The 7,160-nt window shown below is 33.6% G+C and overlaps 1 pseudogene; it reads left to right on the top strand.

The window, feature by feature from the left end:
* Positions 1-3,813: 3,813 nt before the first annotated feature.
* Positions 3,814-4,113, top strand: LOC114223618 (U6 snRNA-associated Sm-like protein LSm3 pseudogene; annotated as a pseudogene).
* Positions 4,114-7,160: the final 3,047 nt, after the last annotated feature.

Below are 7,160 nucleotides of genomic sequence, written 5' to 3'. Positions count from 1 at the left end.
CCTAATTCATATATACCCCCAACAGGCTGTTCCTTATTTTCCCCCATTTAATAGTTTTATCTCCCTTTTTCCACAGGGAAAACATCCATATATTTATCAGTTGCAGTACCCTATGATAAACACAATGTAGTTTAGAATCACTATACCAGTACCACTACCAGCAGCAAACTTACTGTGTAAAATTCAATATTTCTTTGTAGATTTTTGTATCCGAAAATGTATCCATGAAGTATTTAGTTTTAGTCCTGGGTAAAAAAAAATAATTTATTATTTTTTCTGTGTGGTCCTATAATCAACCTCATATAGCCTTAGGTTCATCTATCCATGTTTTCAATGTTAGGGTTTGTTTAATACTCTTTTTGGTCTTTTTGAAATGTAAAATATTCATTGATGTAAAGTGGATGCTGTATTTTAAAGACTTTCTAAGTCTTTCCTCCATGAGACCATCTGCTATGTTGTCAGAGAGGCACTATGACTGCATCCCTAATAGCTCCTTTATTCCCCCAAACATAAATATAATTTTCTACTTTTTAATATTCTCCTCCCTGGGAAACAAAATATCCAACTTTGTTCAAATCAAAGTTAAACTCTGAGTAAATAAGCTCTACCTGAGAGCCTGAGGTATTCTCCAAATAGTATGTGTTTAAAAACCTATTATTTGTGAAGTAGTTTCTGTAACATAGAAGGTTTTTCAAATATCTTTGTGTCTTCTACAATATTCAGAATTACTGAGATTCCAAGTGATTGTCGGTACATGAAATATTGGCATATCCCAATAAAATGTTAAAGTGACTTGTAAGGGGATTATGATTCTTATTAGGATTATGGTCAAAATCGTGTACAAAGGATTATCTGAAAACCTAGAAAATAATTATTTTAAGAATCACATGGATTAGTTGCTACATATTATAATAAACTGTTGAAATCAGCTAAGTACTACACACACATACACACAAATATTTATATAGTAGAGTTTGTCATTTTAGTTTGTGTACATATGTAGTATAAAATATTTTTAACCCTATAAGTATTTTATATATGTCCAAAAATGAGATTAAATAAAAAGGATAAAAATGCCAACCCCAAAATGACTATAAATAGGAACAAATAAATGTAATTTTATATCAAACTGATAACAGTAAATTAAGAAAATTAACTTCCATATAAATGGCTCTTAAATTTGATATAAACATGACATAAAATCCACTAGTCCATATTTTTTATAAAAATGATGAAACTTTATTTGTTTGGAATGAGCGTGTCTGCTCACAAATGAGAATACATTCATACCACTGCATCCATTCATTCTGAGGTAGGACATACATTTGCTGATTTTTCTTAGTGCTAATTTGCAGGATTGGTGAGAGATAAATCCAGAATTGTGTATTTATGGTATGTAATAACTTTCCAGAACTGTGTGTCGTAAAGGAAATAAGAAAAAAAAAAGTCATTTTGATGTATGTCTAATCAGGCAAAGAATACAAGTCTACTGGAGGAAGGATAATTGAACAAATTGGATTAATTACACTCATAAAGTCTTCAAAATATTATGAGAAGCTCGATTTTTAAGTGTACAAATAATATACATTGTTGATAAACTTCTCAAATTCAGTTCTTTTATTCACTTCTATGTATGCCAGACCATTATTTTATAAAATATAATTTCTAATTATTGGTCAGGTAATTTTTAAATGTAATTATGTAATATTTTGTACATACTACCAAATACATTTGGTCCATATTATGTACTTTATGTATACATAATAATAAAGCATGATAATAAATAAGTACCCAGGAACACATCATCCAACGTAAGAACTAGAGGACAGCATCTTCTTCTAGTTGTGGGCCCATTTTGTATATTCATCCTGCCTTCTCAGAGGTGACTACTGTTCTCAATGCTTAATTTATTATTCTCTTGCCTTTAAAAATATTACCGTAATAGAATGTTCATTAATACCTTTACCTTTCTCCCAATTAAGAAAAAAACCTAGAATACTTTAGTATTATCAAATGATCTTTTGACTTTATTGTGTATTTTAATTTTGTATATTTTAAAATCGGACATTATTACTTTTGTGCAGTTTCTTTTCATTCCTTCAGGAATCTCTGCCTTTCAGAGATTTTCTTCTAATGAGCAACATTTAGTATTTTCTTGAGACCGAGTCTGCTGAGAGCAAATTCTAATTTTAGCTTTGTTTTGTTTCTTTGTGCCCCCAAACTGTTCTTATTTACACTTAATTATGGAAAAATGTCTTCCCTGGATATGGATATAGAATTTAATTTACTTTTTAAAAAAGTAAACTGATCACATCATTTTATTGTCTTCTGAATTCCATTGCGATTTAAAGTCTGTTTCCCTTTTGAGGGTTATCTTACTTTTATTAGATCATTATGAATTTTTCTGTTTTTTTTTTTCTGTTTCACTATGTGTCTAATGAGTGTGTGTGCATGCACATGCATTTCATCCTGATGGAGATTTGTTGGGTTACTTGAATCTGTGGCGTGGTATCTGTCATTAGTTTGGTAACTGTTTTAACCATTATCTCTTCAAATAGTGCCTCTTCCCCATTATTTCTCTCCTCTCTTTCTAACTGATACTAACAATATATTATAGCTTCTTACTGTGTCATCTATGACTTTTATCATCTGTTTTGTTGTTTTGGATTTTTGTGTCGTAGTGTTTTATTCTGAGTGATTTTCTGACTTACGTTCACTTAACTAATTCTCTTTGTAAATGTTCTCTGACTTGCTTCCAGTTCAGTAATTTTCTCTTAAACTGTGTTAATCTGTTGTCACACACATTCATTGAATTCTTGGTTTTAATTCTTTTTCTCTTCCAGTGAGTCTGTTTTGTTTTCATATATGCTGTGTCACGTTTATAGTTATTTGTTTCCTACATATATTTTCAAGCCTTTCTTATATTAAAGAAAGGATAGTTATTTTATACCCTGATAATTCCAGTAGCTCTCAGATTTATGTGATCTGTGTGTTCTGCTCTCTACTACTTCTCTATCCCCACAAGGCCACAAAAACTAGTTTAGTTTTATAGCTATTGCTTTCTAAGAAGCAGATGCCCTGAGGGAAAAAAATTACTTTCAATGCTGAACTTCTCTTGATTCTTGCAACCTCCTCTACCTCTTGGTCTCGTAATTTCTTATTCTATTATGAGCTGTTTGATGCACTGAGGAATTTATTTTTAAAAGTTCATCCAATTCTTTTAATTGTCCTCAACAGGAAAGTTGGTAATAATGCTCCAGCTCTCTTGTCCAGAAGTAGAAGTCACCAAATGGCCTCATTCCTTTACCTTTTAAGAATAGTTTTGTCATATTTGTTTCTATCCCTAAAAATATGATGTTTAGTTTCACATATTTTGGGTCCTTATAAAAATACTATTGTGTAATATAATTCTCTGACCTAATATTTTTACTCTGTTATAATCTATTCTCTTTATTGGTATATTGATTATCCATCTAAAGATACTTTGAAATTCCTGCATGATTAGGAAGAAGCAATAAAATTTCATAAATATCAAACTATTTAATGTTCACGAGATAAGTTTTTTCTATACCATTTATTTTTAGAAACAATAAAGCTTTTATAATAGGAAATTTATGGTATATATGGTGCTAGAATATCACATTGTGCATGCTCCCCTATTCCTAAAAAGTAAAGCAAAACCATTCTCGACTACAATATGATTAACACTGATATTAAATGTAGTTGTTTTCCGATTTGTAGTTGCATTGACTCAGATACAAAAATGTAAATTTCAAAGTACATTTTTTTGGGAAAGGGAGCATGGTTTGAAACATGGCAGATGACAAGGACCAGCAACAAACTACCAACACTGTAGAAGAGCCCCTGGATCTCATCAGGCTCAGCTTGGATGAGTGTATTTATGTGAAAATGAGAAATGACAGAGAGCTTCAGGGCAGATTACATGCTTATGAACAGCATTTAAATAAGATATTGGGAGATGTGGAGGAAACTGTGTCTCCTACAGAGATTGATGAGGAAAAGATATATAAATCAACAAAACAGAATATTCCGATACCTTTTGTCCAGGGAGATGGTGTTGTACTAGTTACCCCTCCATTAAGAGTTAGCTGAAACAAAGAATTTTTCGTGTATAGAATATAGATTTTGTATGATTGCCTCTTTAAATGTAGAAGACATTCAAAAGAGAAACCTGTGTAAATTTTAATATTAAGAAATGGCCAAGGATTCTTCCACTTCTGAAATGAGGTGACTTGCAGATAACTCAAAAATTCTTAAGCTAAAGGGCATTTTAATTTTTTTCCAACCCTTTCAATAAATGTGATCACCAAGATGCAGAGCTCTTTTTTCAGGTATTGATTTGCTCTGTTGTTTTCTCGGACAATTTCTGATTTTTTTTTTCCTTTAAATTTGATGTTTCCTTTTTTGATTGAATTTAAAAAATATATTTCTTTAGGGGCACCTGGCTGGCTCAGTTGGTGGAGCATGCAACTCCTGATCTCAGATGTGAGTTTGAGCCCACATTTGGTGTAGAAACTACTTAAAAATAAAATCTTTTAAAAAACAAATAAAATAAAATACATTTCTTTAATACAATTCACTTTGCTCATTAGTTCTTATTTCTTGTAATTGGGAGGGGGGAATGTAATATTCCCGCTAGCAATTATCTGTGTAAAGCTCTGTGCTTACTTGTGAACCTCAACTTGGACTTCTTTGCCTAAAGGCAACTTTGAGAATTGAGAAAAGCAGATTATTTCTAGAAATTCTAAGGAGCAATATACTGAGGAGATGGTAGGAAATATATTTCATGGACCACCTTAAACTAGAGGTGACCAAGTAAAAAAAAAATTGTAGGAATGATGTATGACCGCTTCTCAATCATTGAACTTGGTCTCCTCCTGCTTAATCTCACTGGTTCTGCCCTGTAAGAATACCAGGTAAATTTCGATCAAGGAATTACTTTCTTTTGCTTAAATTTCTTGTCCTCACCTCTAACTTATCTTGATTTCTGCTTTTACATTTTAATTCCCTTATACTTACATGTGAGCCTCTTTTAAGGTTACTGTGGTCTCTGTTGTTTCCCAAGGTCATATCTGAGACAGTGGGAAGCTTATTATGGCAACAGGGGTGACCAGTCTGAGATTTGTTCCACAGTGGCTTCCCAGTGAAAAGCCTTGTGCCACTTCGTCTTTGGATCTTGACTTCCATAAAAGCTACAACTGCTCCTGCATAGCACTGGGACATGGGGCAGTACCCACTTTGGATATTCCTGATCCCTGCCATGATTTCTGGTTTAGAGGCCATCCTTATGCCAATCTTTGGTTCCCTGCTATCGACTAACCTTCACAGCACCTGTGTACTCAAATGGGGCATGTGGAAAGTTTTCTACAAACAGGTGACATTCTCTGCTTGAGGGCACCATTTCCCCTTTCCAAATCAATCCAATCTTGACCTTAGAAATGGAACCTTGTATAGTCTCAGAGTTCAATTTTGGAAATTAGTCACAGGCCCCCACTGGCTTAGGTTCCATCTTTAACCTAGCTGGGGTTTCTACTTTACTCTCTCAAGTGCTTGGCTCTTGAAAAATGAAAACCTGGTTTTCAGAACTCTTATTTCTAAAAATTGGCTTTGTGAAACTCTTTTAGATTTCAAGAGGTGAACAATGACACTTTCTTGCACTCTCTAGGTATAACATAGGACTCCTTGAGGAATGGAGCACTCTGGCAACATAAGAAAATATTCAAAGAAAAGCACATTAATAGATTTTGAAATATTATCTTGGCATAGATATTATGACTTAAAAAATGTTTTTTAAACTGAACTTTCCTTAAAGCTCTTAAAGTAAAGATATAATGACAGACAATGTAATAAAATTAGAGCATTAATTTACAGGGGCGTCTGGGTGGCTCAGTCGTTAAGCATCTGCCTTCGGCTCAGGTCATGGTCCCACGGTCCTGGGATGGAGCCCCGCATTGGGCTCCCTGCTCGGCGGGAAGCCTGCTTCTCCCTCTCCCACTCCCCCTGCTTGTGTTCCCTCTCTCACTATGTCTCTCTCTGTTAAATAAATAAATATATATATTTTTTAAAAAGAGCATTAATTTACATGTATTTTCATCCTTATATTCTTAAGTTGTTTGTTTAGTTTCATAGTTCTGGAGGCTAGGAAGTCTAAGATCAGGGTCCCAGTATGGCCAAGTTCTGGTGAGAGCCCTCTTTCTGGTTCGAAGATGGTCATCTTCTTGCTAGGTCCTCATACGGTAGAAAAGAGAGAGAAAGAGAGAGGAGGCAAGCTTTCTTCTGTCTCATAAGGACACTGCTGTCATCCTGAGGGTTCTACCTTCATGACCTAATTACCTCTTGAAGATCCCGTGTCCAAATACACTGGGGATAAGGGTTTCAACATAGATTTTGGGGATGACATAAACATTTAGTCTACAGTATTTACTTAGTTTAGTTTTAAAGACATAGTATATCAGTTACTTAATTTTGAAGTCAAAACCCCTGCACGGCCTGGATTTACTTTTGTATTGGTAATTACTTCCTCTACCATATTGAATTAGTCAAAGGAAAACATGTTCCAATTCAGTTAGTGAGACTTCCTCATTAGTTGTCCTGATGTTGCTTTAGCATTTACTTACCTTGGCTATACATCATTTTTTAAAGCCACCAAGTAGCATTAAGGAACCTTGTGTAGGGTACAGAGCATAGAAAGTTATTTAATACTTGTGCCTCCGTTTTATAATTTGCAAACTGTGAAATTAACAACACAATCAATCCAGAGTTCTTTTGAAGATTAAATGAGATGATTTAAGTATCAAGGACATAGTACAGTAGGTGTTTGATTTGTTAATGATTCTTACCCTAGTTTAAAATTTTCTAATCAGTATTTTTTTCTTTATATTTGCTGATTAGATCTAATAGTTTTTTGGTGGACTCTTTAGAATTTTCTTTGTATAACATCATGCCGTCTGCAAACAGAGTCAATTTTATTTCCTCCTTTGCAGTTCTGATGACTGTTATTTCTTTTTCTTGAGTGAATGCTCTGGCTAGGACTTTCAGTATTTTGTTTAATATGAAGAGTGAGGGTGGGCACTGTTGTCTTGTTCTTGACCTTAGAGGAACAACTTTCTTTATTTTTTAAAAAGGATTTATTTATTTAT

Source organism: Eumetopias jubatus, unplaced genomic scaffold (genome assembly GCF_037043125.1).
Source record: "Eumetopias jubatus isolate StellerSeaLion01/CBP00866 unplaced genomic scaffold, mEumJub1_p1.0 scaffold_11, whole genome shotgun sequence".
NCBI lineage: Eukaryota > Metazoa > Chordata > Mammalia > Carnivora > Otariidae > Eumetopias > Eumetopias jubatus.
Note: the sequence above shows the minus strand (reverse complement) of the source record. Positions and strands in the feature narration are given on the sequence as shown.